Raw genomic sequence first — 26,522 nt, forward strand, 5'->3', positions numbered from 1 at the left:
AGTACAAAATGACTTGAATTGGATTGAACAAAGACATGCACTGGGGGTGAATGAGGGTGGAAGGGGAGTTCCAAAATAATACTGACAGACAGCACATAATTGCTTCCTACCCTCCAGTGTAGTTTGTGCTGTATCTATGAACTTGGGTTTTTTTAGTGTTTATGGAGAAATGGTGCTCTGTACTTGAAGTAATTTACGGCACAGGGCATTGTGCAGTATTGGTGAAATGCTGTCTTGAGTAAAGTAAAATATGTGTTTTCTTAGGTTTTTTATTCTACTATTTTATTCTTCTATTTTGAAGAGAGCCCATTTCATTCTAATTAGCTTTCAGACAGCTCTAATTTACTTAAATGAATTTTTAAATCACATTTTGGTGACTTTTTTTTCCTCCAGATAGATATTTAGTATGTACAAATTGCCTACAGTTCTTGATATATATCTTCTAACCCATGATGCTGTTTTGATTCAATTCAGTTCTTCTTAAGCTTTGTTTTCAGAAATAGGATCCCAACTCGTAGCTGAATCCACTTGTGATTTATAGCAATCCTTTGCTTTATGTTGCCAAGTACAAAAATGGAAAAGTAGCATTGCTTTATATCAGGGAAAGATCTGTTTTCTCCCAATGGCCTGTTTGTGTGAATAAAGAGAGATAAGAGACAGGGACAAATGTTGTGACAAGGCAGGTGGGGATGTGCCCCCATACAGTGTGTTGTGTAACCATCCCAAGGAGCAAATTGCAATGTCCACCTTCCCTTGTGCCAAGAGGAGAGATGTTTTGAACAGGTATTGCTGATGTATTAATATGGAAAAAAGAAAGACAACTTTTTCCTTCTATATATATTTTTTTAATATAAAAGAGGTAAAGGAAAATCACCGAAACTGAGTGAGACTTCATTCTATGGGAAGTTTATTTTCCCTTTAATTTTAGGAATCAACACATGGAACTAACTAATGTATGAAAGTGAACTCAGGATCTGAACCAGGTAAGGAGACATCACTGATATTGATAACTGTACAGAGTTATTGAGAGAATGCGACTGCATATGACAAACATCTGCATTTGTTTGTCACTACATCAACTAATTGCAAGGCAACCATTTCCAAAACATGTTCCTGTAGAGTGGGGTGCACTGAGGCAATTAATTTTTTTCCTGCCTCACTGAAATTTTTTTGTTTGTTTGTGAATGTCTATGTCATCACAGGTGACTTACTCATAAGAGCAGATTCATAAATCACTTTATCTCCTCTCCACATTACAATAGATGAGTATATTTTGGGATTCTAGTTAGGTAGCTAATATAGCCAGCTATGAAGAACAAGGAAATATGTGCAAGCCATTCCTTGCAATGCAGGCTCAAAGTCTGTTGTTTGATCTCAAAGCCACAAGAACTGGTGACCCCCAAAATATCCTTTACCAACAGGGTTTAAAAATGGTTATAGAAAAATGATGAAGGGCAAAAGCGAAATAGCAGGTAATTTTGGTACAGTAAAAGTAGAATTTAGGACTGTTATGGCTTTTACATAACTGTAGGATCTAATTCATTTTCCAAAAATAATATGGCCGTTACAATTTTTATTGTTTGTCATCTTTTAAAATGATACTGTCATGTATCACTGAGTATAATTAACGCTTGATTAAAAAGCACTCCAAGCTGAAATCATGAGCAGTTTGTCGTAACTGGAATGATCAAATCTCTGGATCACTGCTGCCTTTTTTCATATTGTGTAGGGAGAATGCTTCTATTTTAAAATGATGGAACTGGGCAAAAGGAAATTTATGATCTGAACTTGCTGCAAATCATTTGTATTGATCTGTTTTGTTTCCATTCTGCTGGAGCTAATGGAAATCATTTGTCACCTGACTTGTCCCAGTAGATTTGGAAAACCACCATACCATTTATCAGGCCAGTTGAAGGTCTGAGCAAGTGTGCTTATGTCTGCAATCAGGAAGATATATTTAACTTCCGGCAGAGGAAACAGCACCAAGGGAGAGTGTTCTTAATCTAATTCTGGCTTGAATACACTTTCTATATATTCATGTTCGTATCTTCCTGAAAGTGAGTAATTATGAACCTGACACAGGTTCTGTCGTGTTTGTGTTTTTCTGTTGTAAGGGCAATAACAAGTTATTGGTTCCTGTAAATCAACAACTTTCTACTAATTTGAACAGGTAGGTAACCATTAAATACTAGCCCCATGTTAACATCTTGGTCCTGGTCTATATTAACAGCAGTGTGAGCTCCTCATCCGCTTCCTTCAGGAGGGGAAGGGATAACAGCAGTCTCTTAATATTCCCCTCACATCCCTTTCCACTGTGTCCTCTCTCTTCTGGCACAAGGTGAGTGTGGGAGCAGGTGTTTCACCTGCCCCAGTCTCTGCTTGCATTTATTATTCATATGGATGTGATTGGGATGGGAGGAAGAGGCCTTAACTCCACTGGAAAACCAAATTAGGTCTGCTCTGTGCATCACTGGGAGTTTTGTTTTTTTCCAGTTGGGTGCTCTTTTAGCTGTAGCAACCCCTTGTTATTCCCCCAGACTCTTCAAACTGACTCTATGATTTTCATGTAAAGAAAATGTGGACTTGGATGACCAAAGCTCTAGCCCTGGTCAGTACAAATCACTGTACACTAGTACTGACCTAGAGTTGAACAACATCCCACATGCACCCAAGACTCCGTGTGGGTGGATAAGGTTGAGAGGCCAGGCCCTAAAGGCTGGTTTGTTTGGGTTTTTTGTATCTGTCAGTGCTTCATTGTCTATGTGACTTTGAAAATGAAAGCTAGGTTTTGCTATTCTCCACCACAACAGCCTTAAATTCTACTTCTGCTGTGTTCCCCATTGCAGAGTCATGAACAGTGATGTGGCAGCAAGGAGGAACATTGTCTGGCTTTCAGAAAGATGTTGATTAAAACAGCCTGAACATACTGTGATAAAAGAGTAGTGAAACAAACTGTGAAAACTACAAAATAATTTGATTCACATTTTATAAGACAAGTTAAACCATAGTTGACCTAATTTTAAAGCCAGGCTTAAACCATTTTGTTTTTAAATCCATCTGTTGCAATTCATTATAGGCAAAAGCCTTACTTGTCTGGCTCTCTGATCTGTGAGGTCACGAATTGACAGCTTTTCACTATGCATAAAATATGACTATAATTTAAGCAGCATCTTAAACAAGACTGTTCTGTAGGTGTCTAGTTGTTCCCTCTTGAAAGTAAGAAAAAGGTTTCAAATGCCTGATGTTGTTTGAAACTCCTATTCATTTGAAGTTCTAAATGTCCCAAACTTCTATTACTTTACAATAATAAAACTCTTAAAAAATATAGTGTTGTTTACTAAAATCATATAAATTCACTTATCTTGAGTCTAATGAAGTTTTGTAGAAGTGGTTTTCATTAACTACCCAAGTTCTAGATGGCCTCATCTGCTGTGCAAACATTCAGCATAGCTTGTGTCCAGTGACAAAGTTGGTGTGACAAAGTTGGTGAATGGGAGTGGGAGCTTTAATTCAGGTGTCCAAACACAGAACCTGGCTTACCAGCCAGCTCCCAGCTCTTCCTCAGGGGTCTGATCTTGCATTCTGGTCATCTTTGCTGTTTTTTTGAAAACTTCCAATTAGGCTAGCAAAGCTGAATTAGCAAAAGGTATGCTGCCAAAAATGAAGTACCTTATAAAATTCAAAAGTAGAAAAAAACCTTTAAAGACAGTGGTTTGTTTTCTCAGTGGAAATAAGTGTGCTTCAGCAATGGGGGACTTTTATTATTGTGTTTCATTTACAGTTTCATTGATTGAGAGAATTTCCTTTAGAATCCAGTCCTTTCTGGCCCCTGTCCATGAATACTTTCCATAATTTTTCTCCAGGATAGTTATAAGTTACAATGTAAGCTGTTAGTATTCTTTAATACATGACAAAGACATTCCATGGATTGTTTTTAAGATTTACTTAGAGCACAGTTGGTTCTTTCTGATCAGCTCTCAGCTCTGGGGAGACAGTGGTCCTAAAGAGCAGCAAAACCAAGTCATTCTTCTACATGTGCAAGATGCTCTTTTCTACCATTGGGTGCTGATCACATCCAACAACTTAAGACTTCTGTTGTTCTACTGCTGTAGTTGTAGTCAGTCCCTCTGCTGTGATTTATCAGCCAGGCTGTCACAGATGGCTTTGTACTGCTTAATTAAGGATAACTTCTGTCTATGGGATTTGATGTGCCTTACTAGTATTTCAAACCCAAACAGTACAATCTTTCTGTTCTTGTGTAGGAAAGTTCTCCAAAATGTGGTGTTTTAACAGACTCGGTGTAATTCTGCATTTCCTGCCCAATCAACCCTGAATCTTACATCTCTTTTTAAATATGTGAGAATGTGTGCCTCAGCACAGGTCCCATGTAGGGATGTTTTAAGTAAACAAGTTCTGCTCCTGAATGATGTCCTTTGTTTCAGCCTGGACCCAGACCCTAATTTACAATTAAGAAGCTTCCTCTAGAATCCCTTTCAGGATAAAAAATTTTTCAAATCCGGTGACTAAATTTAGGCTTAAAAATTCCATACTTGGGTGTTTGAGAAGCTTGGAAGTGACAGATTGCTCTGAAGTTGGTACGAGCTACAGAGTTTTCTGTAAACTTGAAATATTCTAATGAGATGGAAGATACAAGGTTTAATTAGCATTGTAACATGTATAATTTTCACAGCTCACTTTGTCTCTCCACCACCCGTTCTGAAGCCAAATCAGGCAGTCTAGCTCTAGCTATATTTACTTCAGTCTTTTGCATTCTCTGCTTCACTGATTTTAAACAATGTCAGTTTGCATGCAGTGAAGGGAAAACTCAGATATGGAAAGACTCATTATGGAGGGGTGAAACAGAGGGAATAACTCTTTGAGGGATTACGTGGAACAGTGAGCAGGGAGAGGAAGGCACATGGGTCTCTGAACTCTTTGCAACATCAGCAGTGACTGCACAGTCACAAGAGTCAGAACCCAAGGTATCCTTGCATGGCACTGAGCGCCTCAGGGGAGTACAGGGAGCTTCCATTTGTGCTCCCCCAAGGTGAGGTGTTGCGTGGCACAGCGTGAGTGTGCGCTAGTGTCCTGTGGGATAGAGCCGCCTGTCAGGATGAGAAGCCTGTTCTTTGCCTTGCACTACTGGGCCAGTGGATCTGCCCTGGGGAGCCTGTGTTCTGATGGATATGTGTTTCCTGAGGCTCCTTTTCATCTCCTGTTTCTATGTGCTGTGTACGACAGTGAAAAATTTATATAGTTATAAACTCCCTTCTTGCCTTGAAGTTTTATCAAGGGCAGACATCGTACATGACAGTGTTCTGAGGCGTACAGGATGTTCATAAGGCACACTGGCCCCAGCTCCTCAATTTTCTGAGGAAGGTGGACTGTGTGTTAGTTTTTCTGATCTGCTCAGCCACGCTCTGCCTGCTCAGCTTGCATGGGGAGGTACCTGTGTGAGCTGGAACAGCTGTGCTTTAGACAAATGGAACCATGCAAATCCTCAACCTGATTAACACTGGCTAAGTAGCTACCCAGTAGGAAAGACAAAAAACAATTGGAAATGCAAATACTTGAATCCAAGAGGAAACAGCTGTCAAAAAAACCCAAAGTACACATGTACTTCAGTGGTGATAAGTTAAAATGAGAGGATTTTTTTTCTTTTTTCTTTTTCTTTTAACGGGAATTCATAGAATGAGAGCTGAAATTTCATGTGTGCTGTGGCAAGTAAGGCCCTAAGATACAACTGCCTCCTATTTTTCATTTTCACAGTGGTTGTGTTGTTCTTTTCCCTGACCTGATGCAGTGCATCATTCTAAGATGTATGATCGGTTTGTCTGTTGCCCTCTAACACCGATTTTGAATGGAATAGCCATATTCCTTCTAATTAGGAATACAAGACAAGCTCTGTTAATGTGGTACTTGGTTCTTCATATTCATGAAACACTTGGAGTCTCTAGAGCCATGATATGTAACCCACCCACTCATCATCCTGTTCATGTATTTGTCGTGAAGTAATTTTCCTGCTGTCTTTAGGGAGGCTAGACAATTCATGTCTGTTCTGTGTCAAGCTTTTTAACAAAGAACTTACTCAAAATTTCACTTGGTAGAAAAAGAAACTCTTTGATTGCAAAAGAAAACTGTTTGATTAAAAAGAGGAGTATTGGAGAGATGAATTATTTGAAAACTTGTGGGTCTCCCTGCATCCTACTGGGTCTGTCTGTCTAAAGGGCAAATGAATAGCACATAGTTGAAGAAGGAAGAGATTCTTGCCTTGTGAATCAGGAATGAGCTCCAGAGACAGCAGAGGTATCCTATGGATATAGCTGCTAGACATGAGATGCTTTTACTTTTGTGTTTGTAAAAACTACTGTTTATAGACAAATGTTCAGGGGCATTGTATAAAAAGTGGAGTTGAGCTTAGTGGGTATGTGAGTGTATTGTTACCTTCCCCTGCTACATTACATTTTCCCAGAACAATCTAGAAAACATTGATTAAAATATATTAATAGTTAACAATACAATGCTCACTCTCTGTCAGATTTATCTCTCTGTTAGATGTCTGAGCTGGCTTTGAGAACAGTACAACTGGTTCCTGTTCTCATACCCTCCAGGTTACTGTTTATAATTACCTTCCACTCCATTGGTATCTCATTAAACAGGAGACCTACAAGAGCTGTGATAAAAGCCTGTGGCTATGCTGTGCATTTTTGAAGAGCTTTGTTACCTCTCTACCTTTAAAATAGCAAGAGTTGTTGGAGATGGGAAGTCTCCCCACTTACTTTGAGGAGTAATTCAAGTGATGCTGGCAAGGAGGGCTATGGGGTTTTTTAATTAAAAACAAAAAAAAATTGCCCCAAAACCCCAAACAAACCAACAACACAAAGCTCCATGTGTTCCCAGTTTTCAGTAACAATTTATATTGGATTAAAAATACTGTTATTCACCATTAATTAAAAATTATAAATGTAGCTACATTTTAACTAGTCAACATACATACAGCAAAGTTTTTTATTTTTCTGTCTTGATATCCAGTTACTTTTACATTAGACAATGTAGTCTAGGTCAGTAGATGTGACATTTTACATCTGTTTTCAGGAATATTTAACCACAAGTACAGATTTATAACTATTTGTGGTTATAATCACACCTAAATTAATATACTTCCCTCGCTGTATTTTAGTTAAAGTATCATAATCTGTAATTTTAGGAAAATACACGGTTTCAATAAGATGAAAATAGTTGTATTTCTCTATTTTTCAGTCATAAATGGGAGTACTGCAGTGCTGTGGGCTTTTTCTTGCTAGTGCTTTAGCTGGTAGACTAAACAGATGCTTTGACAGAGTGACATTGCATGAATATTTCAGGTTTATTACCAGTTTATGTGGTCTGTATATTTTTTTTTTGTACAATGCAGTCTTTTGATCTGGTTCTTTGTGTTGTGTGCTGTAAAACAGGAGTTAAGAGCACATCAGGACATTTTCAGTATCCTGCTAGCTATGGGTTAGATTTGGTAGTATTTTATCCAAGGCACCATGGCTTTCTTTTTAATGCCTTGCTAGAGTGACACTGTTGATCTTGTAATTCCAATTGTCTCTCCTGCCACCTTCTCTAGCTCTTTGTCTCTTAGGTATCTTTCAGGTTGCTGGTAATTATACCTGCCTGATTTGAAGGAGAACAAAAGTTAAGATTTGGGGCTGGCTTTCCTCCCCACCACCCTATCCCCCTTCCCACTACAGCATTCCCTTCCCTCTTCTGTGAGTGTGCTGGAAGTCCTCTCACTGCCCAGTCTGGAACTAGATTGGACTGTAGCAGAGTGCCAAATAGTAAACCAGAAAAACACAACAGTGTAGTCTTGAAGAATTCATATCATCAGGGAGAGCAAGGTGAAATAAAAAGATGTGGAAATAAATCTGTCTGTTCCTGTTACACCCTTATAATTGGGTCCTTTGCATTTTAGTCTGCTGCATCTCAGGAGGGAGTGGAAGCACATGGAGCCTCCCAGAAAAAGGCAGCTCTCTCCTGTGTGCTCCTTGCCACAGATCCCCGCTGCTTCCCTTGCCTGAGTGCTCATGGTGTAATGCAGCAAATCAATGTATTGAAGAAAAGATGTAAAAGCCACTTTCAGAGCACTTTGTTCCTGGATGATATACTCATGTGAAAGCAAAAATAGCCTGTAGGTATGTTAAGAAGTTTGAGTTTCATCGTCTGATTCTTCATTTCACTAGTTTTCACCTGTTTGCAGTGCAGGTACATATGAGACTCTGCCTCTCTGCCCTTCCCAAATTTTGGCACCTCTGTGAGCTGTGTGATTCCTAACCAGTAGAAAAAAGGAGGATAATTTTGCTTGGGCAGCCATGAGGGTTTGTTTGTTTGGTTGGTTTTTATTGGTGTTTGTTTGGTTTTTGTGTTTGTGTATATTGGTTTTAGAATTAGTTTTTCTCCATCCTAAATCATAAATGTTATCATTACTCAGTAAGTGGTTGTACTTGTAAATGTGACTGGGCTAAGAAAATATTCTTTAATGTAGGAGAGTTTGCTGTACGTAAAGGTCTGTCCTACTATACAAGTAAAATCTAACCCTCTGGTTACCAGTGGGCTGCAGAGTAGGACTGACACTTCTTATGGTGGTGTGAAGTGGATGATGTCTATGGAATCTGTGTCCAGGGAATGTTTATAGTGGTTGGGAGTAATGGACCTGTAAGCCAGTGTTCTGTTTTAGTGTTTCACATCCTTTGTGTGGTGCCAATTGTCTTGCTGAAGACCAAGTCTGAAAAGCAGTGGCTGCTGAAGTCCAAGATGGTACTTGAAAGTAAGTGCAGATTATGATTCAAAACATGGGGTTCTTTCTCAGTGTGTTTTCTTATTTTGAACTCAGTGGAGGAATGTCAAGCATCTATGAATATAAACATGGAAAAGTTCTGTAACATCTGCTACTAATTTCTGCCAGATGAAAGTGGTAATTATGATGAATATTTTTGTTGATGATGCTGATACATTGGTCCAAATAAATTCACTTGCAGACTGTGAATATCTAATTCAAAATACATAATTGTATCACCAAGATATTGACTTAGTGCTCACTTAAATTTTTAATAGTTTTAATTTGCTGGAGAGTTTATAGTTTACTATTTTAGCAAAAAAAAATTGCAATGAAATCAAGCGGTGTTACTGTATTAAATGAAGAGAATGGTTAGAGATTACATATTTGTGCAGTCAGCCCTTAGGATTGGGCTATATTGTTTGATTATTTTTGAGTGGTACAATAACCTTGTTAAAATGACCTCGTGTATTTCAAACAAACCAGACTTCACTGTAGCTTTGACCTGATATTGCCAGTGAAAATTCCTGCTATTATCGGTGCTGCTCTTCCATCTTGCTTTTTCCTGCACTGTTGTGGAGTGCTCATGACATCTAAGGAAGAGCAAGGACAGTGTCTGAGTGGCAGGAAGGCTGTTAAATCATTGAATGCTCAGTGTTGGGTTTTGTCAGGTAAAATAATTCTCTGGAAAGACCAGGAGTGTGGACCCAGAATATGTTTATTTTCCAGATTTTTGAGAATCCACAATTGCTGTTTCATACAGATGCTTAGGATAAAGGACTATGTATAGCAAAAGTGCAGTTCACCTTAGTGTCATGGACAGATGCTTATTTTGTTCTCATTTCTTTAGATATGGCTGATTTTTCATGAGGTACTTCTGCATTCTCCTGTTTGGGCTTCTTTTGGTCCCAGTGAGAACTGGATTTGAGAAGTTGATAGTGAGATGGAAAAGACTTGGCTGGACCTTGGTATGGTGCTGTATTCATGGAGGGTTTGTCTGCATTCTCTCCTGCCAGGGTACCAAACTGTGGGATATGATAGCTGTGCAGAAACTGGCTTGCAATAATCAGCTTATTCATCAGCGTGAGGCAGCTCCATCTGTAACTAGAATGCGTTCATACTCTTAGAATGGCTTGGGTTTGGAAGGATCCTAAAGTTCATCTAGTTCTACCCCCTGCCAAGGCAAGGACACCTTCCACTAGACCGGGTGGCTCAAAGCCCATCCAGCCTGGCCTTGAACAATTCCATGTGTTGGGCATCCACAACTTCTCTGGGCAACTTGTTCCAGTGCCCCTCACCATTTGGCCCAAGTTTGGCCCAAATCAAGTCTGCATGCTTTGGTAGTGAGAGTTTGTGAGACGATACCACAGTTCACTTTCAACTGCCAGACTACTAATAGGTCAAAATGATCACAGGCTTTAAGGGAGTCAGTTTTCCAAATCCTCCTGGGACCAGCTACAGACACTCAGATGGTAGTCAGAAGGAGAACAGAAATCTGTTTATATAGAGGTGCTCTTTAGTTTCTCTGTGAACTTGGGCCAATTGGAAAGACAAGTTCCTGAACAAGAACTGTAGATAACCTGATAATGATTTACCTGTTAGGATAAGCAGAGGTCTCATTCTCCCTGGATACCATGATTTCCAAATTGTTTGAATACACTAATCCATTGTTATTTCAACAGCTTGATCTGCCACTGTTACAACTTATTGTGCCGTGATGATGCCCTCAGCCGCTCTTCACACGGCTTCCCCTCAAGGCCTTTCACCCTCTTCATTGACCTCCTTTGGACACTCTTTAATGTCTTAATATCTTTCTTGTGGTGCCCAAAACTGCCCCAATGTTGCAGGTGAGGTCTCCCCAGGTCAGAGCAGAGCAGGACAATCCCCTCCCTGGCCCAGCTGGCGATGCTTTGCCCGATGCCCCCCAGGACAGGGTTGGCCCTCCCGGCTGCCAGGGCACTGCTGACTCATGGACAACTGGCCATCAACCAGGACCCCCAGGGCCCTTTCCTGGCACTGCTTTCCAACCTCTCATTCCCCGTTCTGTTCATCCATCCAGGGTTGGCCCATCCCAGGGCAGAATCCGGCACTTCCCTTGTTGAGCTTCCTCTGGTTGGTGATTGCCCAGTTCTGGGATCTGTCCAGGTCTCTCTGCAGGGCCTCCCTGCCCTCGAGGGAGCCAACAGCTCCTCCCAGTTTTGTGTCATCTGCAAACTTGCTCATTGTCCCTTCCAGTCCTGCATCCAAGTCACTGATGAAGATATTGGAGAGCACAGGGCCCAACATGGAGCCTTGTGGAACCCCACCAGTGACAGGTCACCAGTCTGGTGTCCTTCCAGTAACTGTTACCCTCTGTGCTCAACCCGTGAGCCAATTGCTCACCCACCACACGATGTGTTTATCCAGCTCTGGGCTGGACAGTTTGTCCAGAAGTATCCTGGGAGAGACAGTATAAAAAGCTTGGCTGAAATCCAAAAAGATTACATCAACTGGCTTCCCTTGATCAACCAAGTGGGTTACCTCGTCATAAAAGGAAATCAGGTTGGACAAGCAGGGCTTTCCTGTCACGATGCTGTGCTGGCTGTGAGACTGAGTTGGTCAGGAACAACTGGAATGAAGAGAAGCGTTAAGTGAGGTTTTTGTGAAGAGACTACATTGTCACAAGGCTGTGTGTAAATACCATCAGATAAGGGGCAGTGAGTGTGTGCACTTGGTTTTAGTTTTAAAAAATTGACAAAACTGGTGTGCAAATCCAGTAGTAGTGGATCTTTAGCCTGGGTGTCAAAGGCAATTTAGGTATCACAGGATGTTCACTTTTGTTTTAGTAGCATGTGAAAGAGATAATTTTAAGAAATATCTTGTAACTGACAGAGCAATTTGAGTTTTGCAGCCTTTGTGCTCATTAGTCCTGGAATACCATTCCAGAACCATAAATGTAAATTGGCTTCTGTTTTGATAGCATATCTGGGGATCCTGCTATAAATTACCTGGGACATTATCTTGTGATATTTATATTACAGTGGTGTATCTGAACATGTGAATATTTGGTGGCAGAAGTATGAATTGTCACAGAAACCTGATTAGTCTTGAATATTTTATATAACAGAATATATTAAATAACACAGTAATATTGCCTCTTTCTACAAGTAATTGCAGCATTAATAACAGGTACTTCCACATAGTCAGTGTTAATAAAAATGTACATTTTCAGAAGAAAATGAATTGTATCAGCAGAACAAGTGTGTGACATGCAGAAATATTTCACAATCCGGTGACCACTAGTATTATAATTTTCATGAAGCAGGTTGTATACAGCAAAGCTAGGAGGGCAGTTTGTTTTACTTGGAGAATTATTCAGATGCTGTGCTGAGAGAAGGTAGGCAAGAAAGGAGAAAGGCAAACAGGCCAGGACCTTGGTGTAATACTTTGTGTAATGGCTCCCTCATTACATTTTTCAAATGGATCTTAAGCTGGACTCAGTATAAAAGCCCCATATGGTACCTTCTGTATGTAGAACCCATGTGGTCTAAACCAAAGGCTTGCCTTTTTTTTTCTTTTTTCTTTTCAATATCTGAAAAATTGGTAGTTTGAGAGGGGTTTTTTGTATTTATTTTGAAAGAGTTTTGGATAAAATGTTGATGCATTTTTGCTTGTTTGAAATGTCATGCATTTTGTTTCCAATTTTCCCTTATTATCTAGGGGCAGTTCCTTGGATGACCTCATATCTTGATTAAAATGTATAAAATGTTGTTTAGAGCCAGGACTAGAAGTGTTTTGTATTTCATCCAGTCTTGTTTGCAAATGTAAACAGGAACATTGCAGCTTGCTTTTTTTCTCCTATTTCATTGTTGTTGATGCAGCTCTTATTTTGAAATTCAAGTAAAATACCTTTATGAAAATACCTCCGAGTTCCTAACTATAACTACTTTCAAGAGCAGCTCAGCCAGATTTAGTCTGGGATGGGAGAAGCATAAAACCAAAATGATTTAACAGAAATTCACTGAAGTGCTTAGATCTGAGTGGCATCTAAACCTTTACATGTTGTAGCCTTTTCACATATTTGTGAATGCTGCCAAGATGTTTCAAAATAGGATGGCATTTAAAAGTAATTGTTGCTGTTGAGACATCTCAGTTGCCCAGACATTTTGAGTGTTAAAATCTTACTGCTTAGCAGCATTCTCAGCTACTCTGTAACTACCATGGAGATCATGCTTTCTTGTACTCTAGTTCTTCAGTGAAAATACTGAGTTTCTTCTAACGAGATCCAAGTGAAACCCAAACCTTGTAGCTTCTCAGAGTGAACTGTAGCTGGAAGTCTGAAGTTTAAGGGTCAAAAGAATGCTAAACCACAGATGATCACATTTCTGTGACTCAGGGTTTTGAAATGATTTATTGTATAATGAATTACCTGCCGCAGAGCACAGGTGGTTCATAATGGTCAGTGTTGTAAGCAAAGCCACTAGACAATATACATAATCAAAGAAGGAAGAAATAAGATCATCACACAAATCAAGAAAGCTGAGATGACTTCACTGAGGAAAGTCAACTTAGGAAATTTCAGTACAGCAGGTGAAGGATATCTGGAATTTTTTGAAGCTGCTTCTGTAAAAGCCAAATATTGGGTCAGTGCATTTGTAAGGTTTCTCTTCTGAACTATTTGGATTTTGTAGGCTGGACTATAATTTAAATTTAACATTTCGAATGATCTTATCTTTGCTCTTCTGGACTGTAGCAGCTTGTGACAGAATGGTGTGTCCCTGGTGTAGAGAGGCTGATGTTGTACTGAATTCTTTGCACGTCATTAAGTATCATTTACTACATTTACCTGTAGCTGTTGTGTGAAGTCTTTTAGTCTTCCCTCCTTCATGCCTCACCCTGTCACCCAGTTTGCTCTACGTGGAGGTTCTTTGTGCAGCCCTGGCAGGTGTGAAAGCCCAGCTCCTTGGGAGCTGTGCCTTGCCTTACCCGGAGCTGGGTCCTGCTGCTGGTTGTAGTACCTGGAGTACCCCTGGACTTTGAACCCTTGCATTAGATACCACTTTGAAGCACTGCTGAGTTGTGCAGTTGGGTACTATGGTCCTTGTTTTACACATGGCAGTCTGGGCATCATGGTATTAAGGGATATATCAAGGTATTAAAGTATAGATCTCCTCACTAAGATCAGAGCAGAAAAGGGGATTGTTTTATGGCTCTCTTAAGTATTATCACAGTGTTTAAATAATTGGATTACAATATCCCTAAACAAATCTTGTGAACTTTTCATAAGTCTGTATCTGGTATTTCTGACACTGTAGCCTTGATGGGGGTGAAAACTGAAAATTATCAGGCAGAATTTAAGATATCTGAAGCTACTACTTCCTGGCTTTCCTGTAGAGGTGTGAGTAATAAAGGAGACATTATCATCTAGCTATAACTCTGAGCCAAAAGCACATGAACTTTCTGAAGCTCAGTGTGCATTCACATTTGCATTCAACACTTTGCTTTCATTTGCCTTATTTTGCACAGTGGGAAGTTGACGATGGTTTGTTTCTCACTCATGTGACCTCTGCCAGCCCAAAGAATAGTGTCTGAGATGTGCTACAGAAACCAAAATGCTCTCTGCCACTGTGGAGCCATCCCTGCTGCCGTGCAAGGCCTCTGAAGGTACCTGTAAATCTACTTCCCTCAGCCTTCCTTCGGAGACTTGCAGAGGGAATGATATTGCTGGATCTCAAGTGACAAATGAGTCTGATCAGGCTGTGTCCTGCAAGCAGCCCAGACAAGCCAGTGCAATTTAGACTTCCATTGCCCATGCACTTCATATTTCTTGCAAAGTATTTGCAGGTGATTTGATGCCTCTTCTAGCTCTTGTCTGCAGGTCCTTTGCTGTCACTAACCCTAAGTTTGTTGAAATGGCATAGCAGTGAAAATAGTTAAGGCTTTATAAGAGCAAAAAGGCTCCCTGTATTTCAGTATGGCATGAAGGAAAGTCTTTTGTGTGTTGTAAAGCATTTCAGAATTGGGTATAAAACAAAAGCTGTTTTAACAGGAGGAACATTGAAGAATTCTGTAGGATAGGTTTCTGACAGAAGAACATGCAAATTTTGTGTTATTTTGACAGTGAGGACTGAAGACTATGCAATAGGGAGCCATTTTTCATCAGTATGAGTAAGTATAATTTAAAATTGTATTGATAAATGTCATAGTTTCGATCTTAAAGACTGCCTGTCAAAATGTATAGCAAAGTTAATTATAAGGAAATCACTGTACTACAAATTAGTTTCTGTTATTAAATTCCTCAATCATTTTGGATTGCATCCAGGTAAATGAGAACCAGCATTTATTATAACAAATATTTTGCAAATTAAAAAAATGCATCAAAGATTGACTCTGAGGACTTTCAAGTGGATATAAGATAAAATGCTGCAGCATAGAACAACACATAGTCAGTGACAGTGTGTATATATCATGCTATAAGTTTGTCATCCCTTTGTCTAAAGTTCTTTCTCTCCCATTACTCTTTCAATAATTTGTAAGAATTGTTTTTTCATTGTCATGATAGTAAGAGTGAGCCTCTTTGCATTTATACCATCTTCTGAGTTATAAACACACAGGGTAGCATAGCAATAGTCAGTGTAAAACTGAGCTTTAAACAGTGTCTGTGAGTTTATTTGTAATCTCTGGAATGAATTTATTGATGTATCTATAATAGTAGTTCTTCTGCAGTAAACTTCATAAAATATTGAGAGGGGGAAAAAGAGTCTTGTCCTGTTCACTGAGTTAGAGTAAATACATGACTTTTGGTAAAACTGAGTGGCTCTTTGGACTTTCAAGCGCTGTGAAGTAGGGTAGTATTAAATTGCTCCTGGTAGCAAATTTGGTGATCTTTCTCAGTGAGCAGACTGGAAGTTTTGAAAATTATAATCCAGTTTCCATCTCAAAACTGACAAGCAGTTTACAGTGTAAGTTTTGTTGAAGACAATAGGGGCATGGTTATTAAATGCTTATTGCTTTTTTGAAACAGAAACCTTGGTTCTGGAATTGCTACTTGTAATTTTTTTTCTTCTCACAGCCTTAAAAGGCCTTTTGCTTAGTTCAGAAACCTAATATTTAATGCCTTTAATTTTAAAGGTCTTTGTAGATTATGTTCTTTAATATACTGACTTAGAAAAATAACTTCATAACAATATTCTGAGGCAGTCTAAAAGCACAGGTCCATAGTTGCACTTGTAGAACGGCATAGGACACCAGTAGGACGTTTGCAGCCACGTTTTTAGTCCTTGTGATAGTGGTATATTGATTATATCCAACTACAAAGCAGAAATAAGGGGTCAAGGTACTGTGAAGTACTTTGTTTACAGTGCTTTCATGGAATGCTCCCGTTACTCAAGAGCCCTGTCCTGCCTTTCCTGTGCATGTAATTTCCTTTAGGTGTTATGTGAGCTGCTTTCACACGGTGCCAGCCTATTCAGGGAACGCTCCATCGTTGCTGCTGTGCTGGGAGGGGAGGAAAAACAATCCCAGCTGACAGTGGGTCTGTTTATTCTTGTTTGCTCGGAGCTGAGTGGTGTGTGACTGGACAGGCTGATGGAACTGGGGCCAGAGTTCTGGGCGGTTCGGTGTGTTCTGTGGGGACTCCACCTGCACAGGGAAATCAGCAGCCATGAAACGGAGAATTATGGAAAACCTTTTCAAAGGAGAGCTTTCATCCTGACTCCTGTTAAACTGATGTTCCTTGCAACCTAGAATGTTAGAAATTTAAATCATCTACCGGCAGAAAAGATCCAAAGTTGTTTCCTGTAGCAACTTTAGGATGTTTTCCTCTTCCCTGTGAAAGATCTGTTTTGTGAAACCTTGCAAAAGTGTGATAGCTTGAATAACCCAACTGAATTTTTGGCTGAACATATGAGTACTTTAAGGTGATGTGCTGTTGTCTAAACTGAAAGAATAATAAAGGGAAGTAAGGATTGTTAAATATATCATATTCATGGCAGGAGTGATGTCTAATGCTTCCCAATTTGTCCTAGTGAATTTTAAAAGAAAAAGAATATGGACTAAAATATTTGAGATAAAAAATAGTAGTGTTAAACACTGAATTTGAGAAGGCATTTAAATTAAATTTATGAAGCTTAAAAAGTGTTCGTTGACACCTGCCAATGAGATAAAAACTATGGGGAGAACACATAAAACTGGTAACAGTAATTACTTACTTTAAAGAGGTTCTTGGAGAACTGAATTCTCAGCCAGATGTAGGATATGCAAAGCTTTGGGTGCCAACATATATGTGTGAGGCATCCACTGATTTCTGAAGCCTTTAGCATTCCTAACAAGTTTGTCTTGCCATTTCATCTTTCCCACAAACCCCTCATTCAGTAGACTGACTCATGGGAAAGGACAATATTGTCAGGATAAAAAGATGGCATGCACAGAGTCATTGAGTAGAACTACCTGGTGCTTTCTGGAGGCCCTACTGGTGCCATTCTTTTTTCTCTGCTGCCTGGGCTCCAAACCAGATCTGATTAGTGCTGCCAAATGCTTTCTGCTGCTGCTCAGCAAATCTGTAAAAGGCAGTACAAACACAAGCCATTTTGTTAGTATATGCTGGATGCTTGCTTTCCTCAGAGATTCTGTAGTGCATTTTGGGAAGGGTTTTTTTAGAGCTAAAAAGAATGCCATGAGCTAAGAAAACCTTTGGGATCTGTACTGCTGGAGTTGGTGTATCACCCTTCCTGTGCCCCCATGCTTGAAAACAAAAACATAGAGATAAGGAAAACAACTTCATTTAGTTTAATGTTTTCAGGTAACACACACACGTATTATTCCCACAGATAGGATATATAATGGGATAACTGGGGCTCCTTAGTGAAACTGGAAAGATACTACTCCAATGTTAAGTGTTAGAGTTTTGAAATAAATAGTACAGGTAGGAGGCATTCTTGAGGATGGAGTTGGATGGGGGGATACTAGGAGCATAGAAATTATGAAGGACTAAACCTTTGTTCCTAGAAAATGGGTCAGAGTGAAACTACAGCAGTGAATAAGTGAATATACACAGGTGTTTGTTCTTCCAGGAAGATTTTTGCCTCATTCCTAATCTTTGGCTTATAAAAAGCTCTTTGAGACTTTCTTCACACTGGTGAAAAATTGCATTGACCCCAAAATAGTTATTCATTTGTTTAGATTTATTCATGTGGTTGAATCATTGCAGCCAGGGGATCTTAACTAGTTTTGGTTGCATTGAAATTTATAATGAACTTCGAAAGAATTATAGTGACTATTGATTTTTAGCCATTACATTTACAGAAAACGGTAACTGTGGGAGTCACTATGCCTGCAAATTGGCAGGCAGAAATGTTTGCTCAAACAAGAAAAAGGGAAATAAAAGGGATGGTGATGACCTGTAGCTTCCTAAGGTAAAACATAAAGGAGTCCCAGGAGATGTAATTACTAAGCCAGCTCTTATTTTTGTCTTGTGATCTTCCTGATTTTCACTACCGTTCCATTAAGTGTGATCAGAAGGATAAGAGGTACAGTGGAGCTCCCTGGCAACAGGGGACTTTCAGGCAGAAGTTATTCAGATCATGCTTAAAATCAGATCCCATAGTAATAGTAATGTCAATGTAATAAGCTGTGCCTTATGTTATATACTTGGTTTATTACACTTGCTCTTATTATGTTGAGCTTTCATGTGCTTCTAAAGGTGCAGTATAACAAAGTCATATTTAACCATAAGTCTCAGATATCATTTGCCAGACAAGGGTGAATTGCTGCTCTGTGGTTCAATTCCCTTCTTTTTCATAGACCAAACAAATACTCTTGCTTGGCTTCTGAAAATCTCATATTTAATTTTATATGGCAAGAATGTGGGGAGAATTTCTGTTCGCAGTGACGTTTATAATTGCCAGTAATGGAGCATAGACATACTGCCATAGGTATATTGGTGTTGCTGGCATGGGATTTAACCATTTAAAATAAGTAGGACAAGAAACTTCACTGAAAAATTTGCTGTTATATTTTTAAGGTGTTATTACTGGTAACATATATGCCTTAGATGGAAAAATCGTAAGTGTGAAAAATCTGTTTTCAAAGATTCTGCAGTTTTGTTTCATGATTGAAATTTCTTATATAAGAAATACAACACTTTGTGGAAAACAAAACAAAAAAAACCAACCAACAGAAAAAAACACCACCCAAAGAGATAGAGATAATATATCAGGTTTGTTGCAGCCAGCTTCTCCATGTTGATTAAAGAAAAGGTATCATGAATGGAGTAAAAGCTACATTTTGACTCCATCTAGTAGCCCTTTCTCCATTCTTGGAAAGCTGGCCAGGTAACCGTGAATGCTTATTCTTTTGAATGTTCTTGTATCTTGGCCCTGCTGTGTGCAAGGAATGAGGCAAAAATCTCAAGTAGAGCATTTGAGTCAGTTTAACTCCAGTGCTGAATGTCCAAATTGCATTGTCGTGATCAAAATTTTGTCAAAAAGGAAACACACCTCCTGTATAAAGTGAAGAATTTTTTGCTAGTGTAAAACAAACTTTCACAGTCTAATTGAAGAATCGTTATTAGTCCACATCCATTTGCTACTGGATAAACAAAAGAAATCAATGCTACATACAGAACTAGATCCCAGTAATAAATAATGCAGGTAAAATTGTTATGCACACCCAGTACTAACTGGTTTCAATCCCTTTTCCAGCTGTTATGCTCACCATTGCTTGATCCTCTGAGTACTGAAATAAAGAGCTTCAGTCAGGTATTTGGGGGTAGGGGAAATGCACCCCTTTGCCTTGGAGTATATTAAGTTGATGGTTTCTCTTTCCTCCTCCTCCTCCTCCTGCTTTTTTTGTCCCTTTTTTAATTTATGTGGTAGGTAAACTATATATGGGGTAAAAATAAGAGTTTTTAAAGCCAAACCCCTTCATCTGTCACAACTTTTCTGCCTGCTGGGTTTGTTATTTCTTGTGCAAACAAATATGCTTTCCTTTGTCCATGGGAAATGGGAGACAGTGTCATGCTGGGGTCTTTTTTAATCATGTTCTTTCTTGGAACAGATTCCCTTTCAGGGTTAGGGGCAAACTTCAGTGATAAGTAGATCAGAAGTCCTCAGGAGCACAGAAATTTGTGCACTATAGTCTTCTTGATGCCTAATCAAGAAAATTTGGGAAGAAAGCTTAAGCTTGGATTGTGTTTAATTTTTCCAGTGACAATTCCTTCTCTTGTGGAACACTTCCTTTTCTTGTTTGAAAGAGTGTCAGCAGTGTTAAGAATTTTGGGTGCCACCTCTTCTCGCTGTCAGGAGAGTCTCTGTGGATGTTGAAGCTCTGTCTGGGCTTGGGTGCTGGGCTGGCTTTCTGCTCCTGCTGTTAGAATGGGAATCTTATGAATCTCTAAGAGAATAAAAGTCTGTTAGGGAAGACAAGAGGGGCTGTGTTTATTAAAACAGCATCCAGCAAAGGAAAAAGCTGAAGAAGAGAACTGATGTGAAGCAGCAAACCCCTTTCCTTTGGTGTATTGTACTGTGTGGTGTTTAGGGGCAGTATTTGGGCTGACCCAAAATGGAGCTGCCTTTCCTGTGAAGAAAGGGGCTGTAAAGTGAGGATTTTCCTGGGGGTGTGTGTGTGTGTATGTGCAGTTCTGAACCAAGGGTGCCTCAAAAATGGAGCATGTGCTTCCTGGGGCAGGTGACTGATGTGCCCAGAGGGTGGAGAGGCCAAAGCTTCTGGAAGTGCGGCGGGCAGGGGCTCACCTGTGTGAGGGGGGATGTCACCTGCATGGGGAGGGGCTCATCTGCATGAGGGGGGATGTCACCTGCACGGGGAGGGGCTCACCTGTGTGAGGGGGGATGTCACCTGCACAGGAAGGGGCTCACCTGCGTGAGGGAGGATGTCACCTGCACGGGGAGGGGCTCATCTGCATGAGGGGGGATGTCACCTGCACGGGGAGGGGCTCACCTGTGTGAGGGAGTCCCCGGAGGGACACCTGGGGCAGGCTGCTTCTTGGTAAGGAGGGCTGGGGCTGCCTCAGGGCCACCCCCTCTCTATCCTCAGGGAGTGATTTATTTCTGGAGTTGGGTTATTTGTGGGTTTGGGCAGTTTCAGCCAAAATCTGTTTGCCTCAGGTGCTGAGGCGGTCAGTACCAAAATGGAGGGCAGGGTCCTGTTGGGACAGGGACAGTTCTGTGGAAAAGCACCGTGGCATGGCCAAAACATGGAGAGGGGAGAGGAAGGGTGAGCAGGCTGTGCCAGGGCAGTGAGGAGAGCAGGGATTTTGGCAGGAATGCATGGGAGCAGGAAGGGTCACAGCAGGAAAAGAGGTGGGTCTGGGCAGGGAGGAGGTGGTGGGAGCAGTGTTGCACGGGATGGGATGTGGGAATGAGAGCCTGAGGATGAGTCCCCTTCATGAGCTCATGGTGGACACAAATTGGACTCTCTTATCAGAAAAACTGATTAAAATTCAAATTCTTGCCTTTTTTTGCCAAACAAGGTGGATATTCCGTGGGAAATATGTGGGATGGGTACTTTACAGGTGACCACACATCATGGGATAAGGATTTCTTCTGAAGCTGAACATAGTCTAGCTCTTCTCAGTACCCATACTACAAACACTTCTTCCCTAAGAATACACATTAACATGTGCTAGAAGCTGTCTATGAATCCAGTAATGTAAAACATGAAAATGCATTGCAGACTAACTGTGCGTAGAATTAACAAAAAAAGGGAAAAAAAGAAGCAGATGAACTCAGCTAAGCTGGAGCTAAAATCTTGCAATACTCCATGGTTATACAGATCACTGATGGAACATTTTACCACTGTTGTTGTATCAGGATCACTGCTGGCTAATAATCCTGTCGTGAGGTATTTTTTTAGCTGCGTTTTTATTGATTTAAATAACTTGCAGTTAATCAGATTAATTTTCTTCTTGCTTTTAACTGCAAGTTGTCTTCTTTCAGATCAAATGTATTTTTACATATCTAAAATATGTAATAGCACAATAAACCAGCCCTAATCTGTGTATAAATTAGTTGATGAAGAAAAACTGTATACAGAATATCTAATTAAGCATAACAGCATTCATATTTTTAACTCTATGCTTAAATTACAGAAGTAGCTGCCAACTATTCCACTATAAAATCAGATGATGTAGCAATATTTTCGGGAAAAAAATAAAATTTTTGCTGCACCAGAAATCATCAACTCTATCTTTGCACTTAATTAAACTCTAGCAAATGTAAACCAACAATGAGGACTGTAATACAGACAGGGGAACTGTATCAGGGAAGGTCCGAGATATACAGACAGGAAAAACAGTCACCGTTGATAGATCAAAAAAAAAAAAAGCAACCAATATTTATTACAAAAGGTGGCCAAGAAAATGAACAAACCCAAAAGGGAGGACGAGGAGAGGAATAAGCCCCCAGCGCGATCTCCCCAGTTACCCAGTTGTTGCCTATAAAGTTGTCTTACCGACCTAGCATACCTATAATTACCCAGAGCAGAAGCGGCATCCTTGGAGAGTCAGTAAGTTAACAAGCTGGCAAGCGTCCCCGCCAAAAGGCAATGCTCTCCTTGAAGTAAGCTAGCTCACTCCAAGCGAGCACTATCTGCTTTTTAAACAATTAATTGAGAGACCACAACCTCCCAGGTGTGGCCAGCACCGCCCAGCCAAAGGCCCTCAGTCCCCATAACCCCGCGGTTATGTCAGTGCACCTCTTCTGCCCATGCATGAGAACTTCAGAAATCCCCGCACGCATGTGCAGTGCATTTTGGGGTCTATCTTAATTGAGTCTGGGGCCGAGCCTTCCTCACTTCATCATCACTTTCTCCTCCAAATGCCCTTGACAGACAAGTAACCAATCACAGGACACCAATTAAAACAGTTTATACAAGGAGCTCTCTTCAAGGACAATTTTCCTGTTTATCAGTGCTTGTTTTCCCATAACTTGGCAGGGAAAGAGCAAAACTTTCACAGGTGGCAGGGCCAAACACAGACCAAAAGTATCAGCATAAATTTACCCTGATACAGGGAACCACATATGCTTTACTGCTTTTTAGTTATGTAGCAATATAAATCATATTGGCAAAGGTCACTAAGTGCCGTTTGTAGTGCACCAAGCTCATCCTAGCAGGAGTGGAAATTCCTAACAAATAAAACCAAAATACAGCTCAGATTCAGTGGGAATACAGTTCTGATATCAATCATTCCCTAAAAGACCTGATGATCCATAAAGCTAATATGCTTTCATTTGTTCCTAGTTATGTGTTCTCTTGCCCATGCATATGCTCATGTCTTGCCTTTACAGGTGCACGGTGTTTTGAAGGTACTTTATTTTGTGATATCAGAAGTGATAGTTGGGTGTCATAAACCATTGCTTCAATTGGAAGAGGTTAAAGTGGTTGCACCCTTCATTAGAAGTGTACAAGAAATACAGCAGGGTGCCAATCAGGTTTGGAGATGTAAGGTTCTAAGAGAAAAATTCCAATTTTCTCTCTACTGAACAGGCTCAGGAGAGTGCGTTTATCACCACTGGCATTAGAAAAAATGCCAGCTTTGTTTAGAGTGTTATATATGTATTTATTAAAAAAATAGTTTCTTCAACACCATTAAGTGTAGTTTTGATATGGTGATCTTTACAATCTAAAAATCCTGGAACTCATAAATGGAGCAGGATTGACTCCAGCCAACAGATGCAGTGAATCACTCAGGCAGGTCTCATTGTTAGGGGTGGAAATCAGCATCAAAAAGCATTAAAAGATTGAGGTGAACTAATTGTGCATTATGGTATTGAAGGGATTGTATGTCATGGCTAGGACGCTGAACAGTTGCTCCAATTTTTTGTCAACTTCCACAGCTTTCTGTGCATTTGACTTTCTGAAACATGACTGAAAATAGGAGTGTGCCCAGACCCAGGCAGGAGGGCTGAGGAGTGAACTGCAGTGCTGCTGCTCTAGTGTGCTCCCCTCACTGCTGACTAGCAAAGAGCAACTGTTCAAAGATGGGTCCTGGTAAGTAATTCTGTCTGCTCCTTCCTCTCTACAGGGTAACACCACACACAGCTTCCTGTAGCTTTGGATCTGCTTCAATGATTAATTAGTGCATTTGTATTTGAATGTTTTTCTTCATGGGAGGTGTTGGTGCACTGGAACCAGCCCTAAAAGCATGTAACAGCTCCTAGACTAATTTAAAGTTCAAAATTTGAAACTAGGTAGGCAATTGTGGGTTATTAGAGTACATATGAGAAATAATGACTGAGTCTCAACGAAAAAATTGTTTGAAAATTGAACAATTAGAATCTAATACTGTCTCCTTGGATTGCTAAGGTTGTCTTCTGTCACATACACAGTACTGATGTGCTGGGTAGCACAAGTTTACAGCAGACAAGAAAGGCAGGAGTCTGCTCAGTGGAGTGGAAGCAAAAACATCTTGTCAACTTACTTTAAAACAATTACTGGAGCTTTTCTGTATTTTTCTACAACTTTTTTCTTCCAGTAACTGGGGATTTTACACTGAACAGTTGTGTGCAATTACACCATGGCACTATCCAATTAACCACCCAAGGCAGCACAGCTCAAAGAGATTGCTAAATGATGTGTCCCACCAGTGATCTGCACTTGTTAACCAAGGGGCTGGAGCAATGTTCTTCTGGAGTGGTGAATCCATTTCATGGAGCCTGCATGCTGTTTTAAGAAGTACAGTTTTTCTTGTTGTCCATATGTGTATTCTAATGGTGTATTTGTGCCTGGTTACTTCAGACTAGAAAGTTTTTCCATGGTGTATCTTTGTTCCTTCTTCCTGCTGTTGCATGTACACGTTTTGATGTGGAGGGGGCGATTTCAGTTCCTTTCTCCTGCTCATCTGACATGGAGAACTCTGCTTCTGAAATTCTTTCCCAGTAGAATAGCAAACATTTTACTCCCTGCTCCTTTCCTGATTCATTTTACCAGCACAAGGTCAATTTTTTTTCCCCTTGGGAAAATAGTGAATCAATGATAACACAATGAAATTGTGTTGTATACAAACTCACCAGTTTCAAATCTTCAAAATCCTCTTCTGAGTGTTTTGCCACCCTCTTGGTGGAACTCCAAGCTTATTCTCTCATTTTCTTGGATCTGCAACATTAAGTAATAAGCAACCTCCCTTATCCCCCCCCCCCAAACCCCAACCAACTAAAAAAACCAAGTAAATGAACAAAGACCACCCCCCAAGCCCCCTCACCCTCAAAATCCCCAAACCAACCCAAACACCTAAACTACATTCGAGTCAGAATTGAGTATGATTGTCTTTAACATGAATACTCTATTGACACAAAGATCAGCTTAGGGCAGTAAATAAATAAGATTCCTCATGATACATCACTGAGAATTAGGCTTCACGGAAAGAGTGATGTGAAGTAAGGCAGTGAGCTTGGAGACCTTTAGTGTGGGGGTGTGTGTCCACCAGCTCCTCCTTTTGAGCTGTGGGAGGAAATGGAATAGCTCCCATCTTCCAGCAGCTGGTACTCAGACATTCTACTTCTATGCAGATGTAGATGAAAATTTTTTGGAAGGAGTTTTTCCACGTGCTCTTCAAGCTGTTCAGTGAATCCCATTTCTCTTGTCTTTTGCACCAGATTTCTTGTATTCCTGTTTTATTCCTGTTTTCCTTTTTTTTTCCTTTTTTTTTTTGAACTGAGATGAGTATGAAAGAAATTAGTAGAAAGCTTCCCATTTACTTTAGTCAGCTTTAGGTTGTAACCACCAACATTTCTAGTATTGGTTTAGAGAAGCAGGCATAATTTTATTGGCCACTTAGGAGGCTTGACTATTGCAAGAGTTGCATGACAGTCAAATTTGGATATTCTATTCACATACTCACACTTCAAAGAATTTCAGAAACCAATCATTGATCTTACAGGTTGGCATGCAACAAAAGTATTTTTATTATAAAATAAGGTATCTTATGATGACAAATACAATAAGTAATTTTTTTTGCTTTACTTTGACCTGTATCAGATGTAGTCTAAAAAACAATAATTGATGTGATATATGTCACTGAAAGCACACAAGAGGGAAAGAAGGCACCGAATAAAATGACAAGGTTGATTTATTAAGACTCAGAAATCCCCCAGTTGCATTTCTCATGAGTGTCATAACACATCTCTAATTAGTTTGGAAAGGCTATAGGACCTGGAGTGCTGAATCAAGCAGTCAGACTTCACAGAAGTTATAACTGCTAAAATATTCCTGTGTTCTTATGATGCTGATCATGTTTCCTTGCAAAAGCAAAAGCAGCTAGGATTGCAAGCTCGCTTCACTGTGCAAGCAAAACACTTATTTACAAAGATATATAAGTTTCCTGAGATGACAGACTGTACTTACTGCTTTTGAAAGGGGGTCAGTGTAATGTCAGCCTTAGAAAATGATTGTCTCCTGACAGTGTTCTTGGACAGCTGGTCAGTCTCTTCTTAAAAGAAGCTGAAGCATGAATCAGTATGTTGTTATTTCTTTTTCATGAGCTCATTAACCAAGCACTTTGTGCAGCAAAATACCCCTTCCCAAACTGTATCTGTCAATACAGAATGTGATGATCTGTGTTTGTGCCAACAATATTTTTGTTAGTGTTCTTCTGACACGGTAAACTGAAACACTGCCTTTCACTTCAAAGCTGAATCACTGTCTATGTAAAGGAAAGATGTTCAGAGTTCTAACCATGTGTTCCTTTTGCAAAACTATTCCAGGGACTGAA

At 40.0% G+C, this 26,522-nt stretch overlaps 1 long non-coding RNA gene across 9 annotated transcripts in view; it reads left to right on the top strand.

The window, feature by feature from the left end:
• Positions 1-26,522, top strand: part of LOC127476888 (uncharacterized) — a 554,098-nt gene that overhangs the window by 310,350 nt on the left and 217,226 nt on the right. For all 9 annotated transcript variants that reach the window (XR_007906755.1, XR_007906754.1, XR_007906757.1 and 6 more), the window contains one exon: positions 23,650-23,803. This is a non-coding gene — a long non-coding RNA (uncharacterized LOC127476888). The remainder of the gene's footprint in view (positions 1-23,649; positions 23,804-26,522) is intronic.

Source organism: Manacus candei, unplaced genomic scaffold (genome assembly GCF_025592945.1).
Source record: "Manacus candei isolate 608988 ecotype Guabito, Panama unplaced genomic scaffold, ASM2559294v1 h1tg000050l, whole genome shotgun sequence".
Taxonomy (NCBI): Eukaryota; Metazoa; Chordata; class Aves; order Passeriformes; family Pipridae; genus Manacus; species Manacus candei.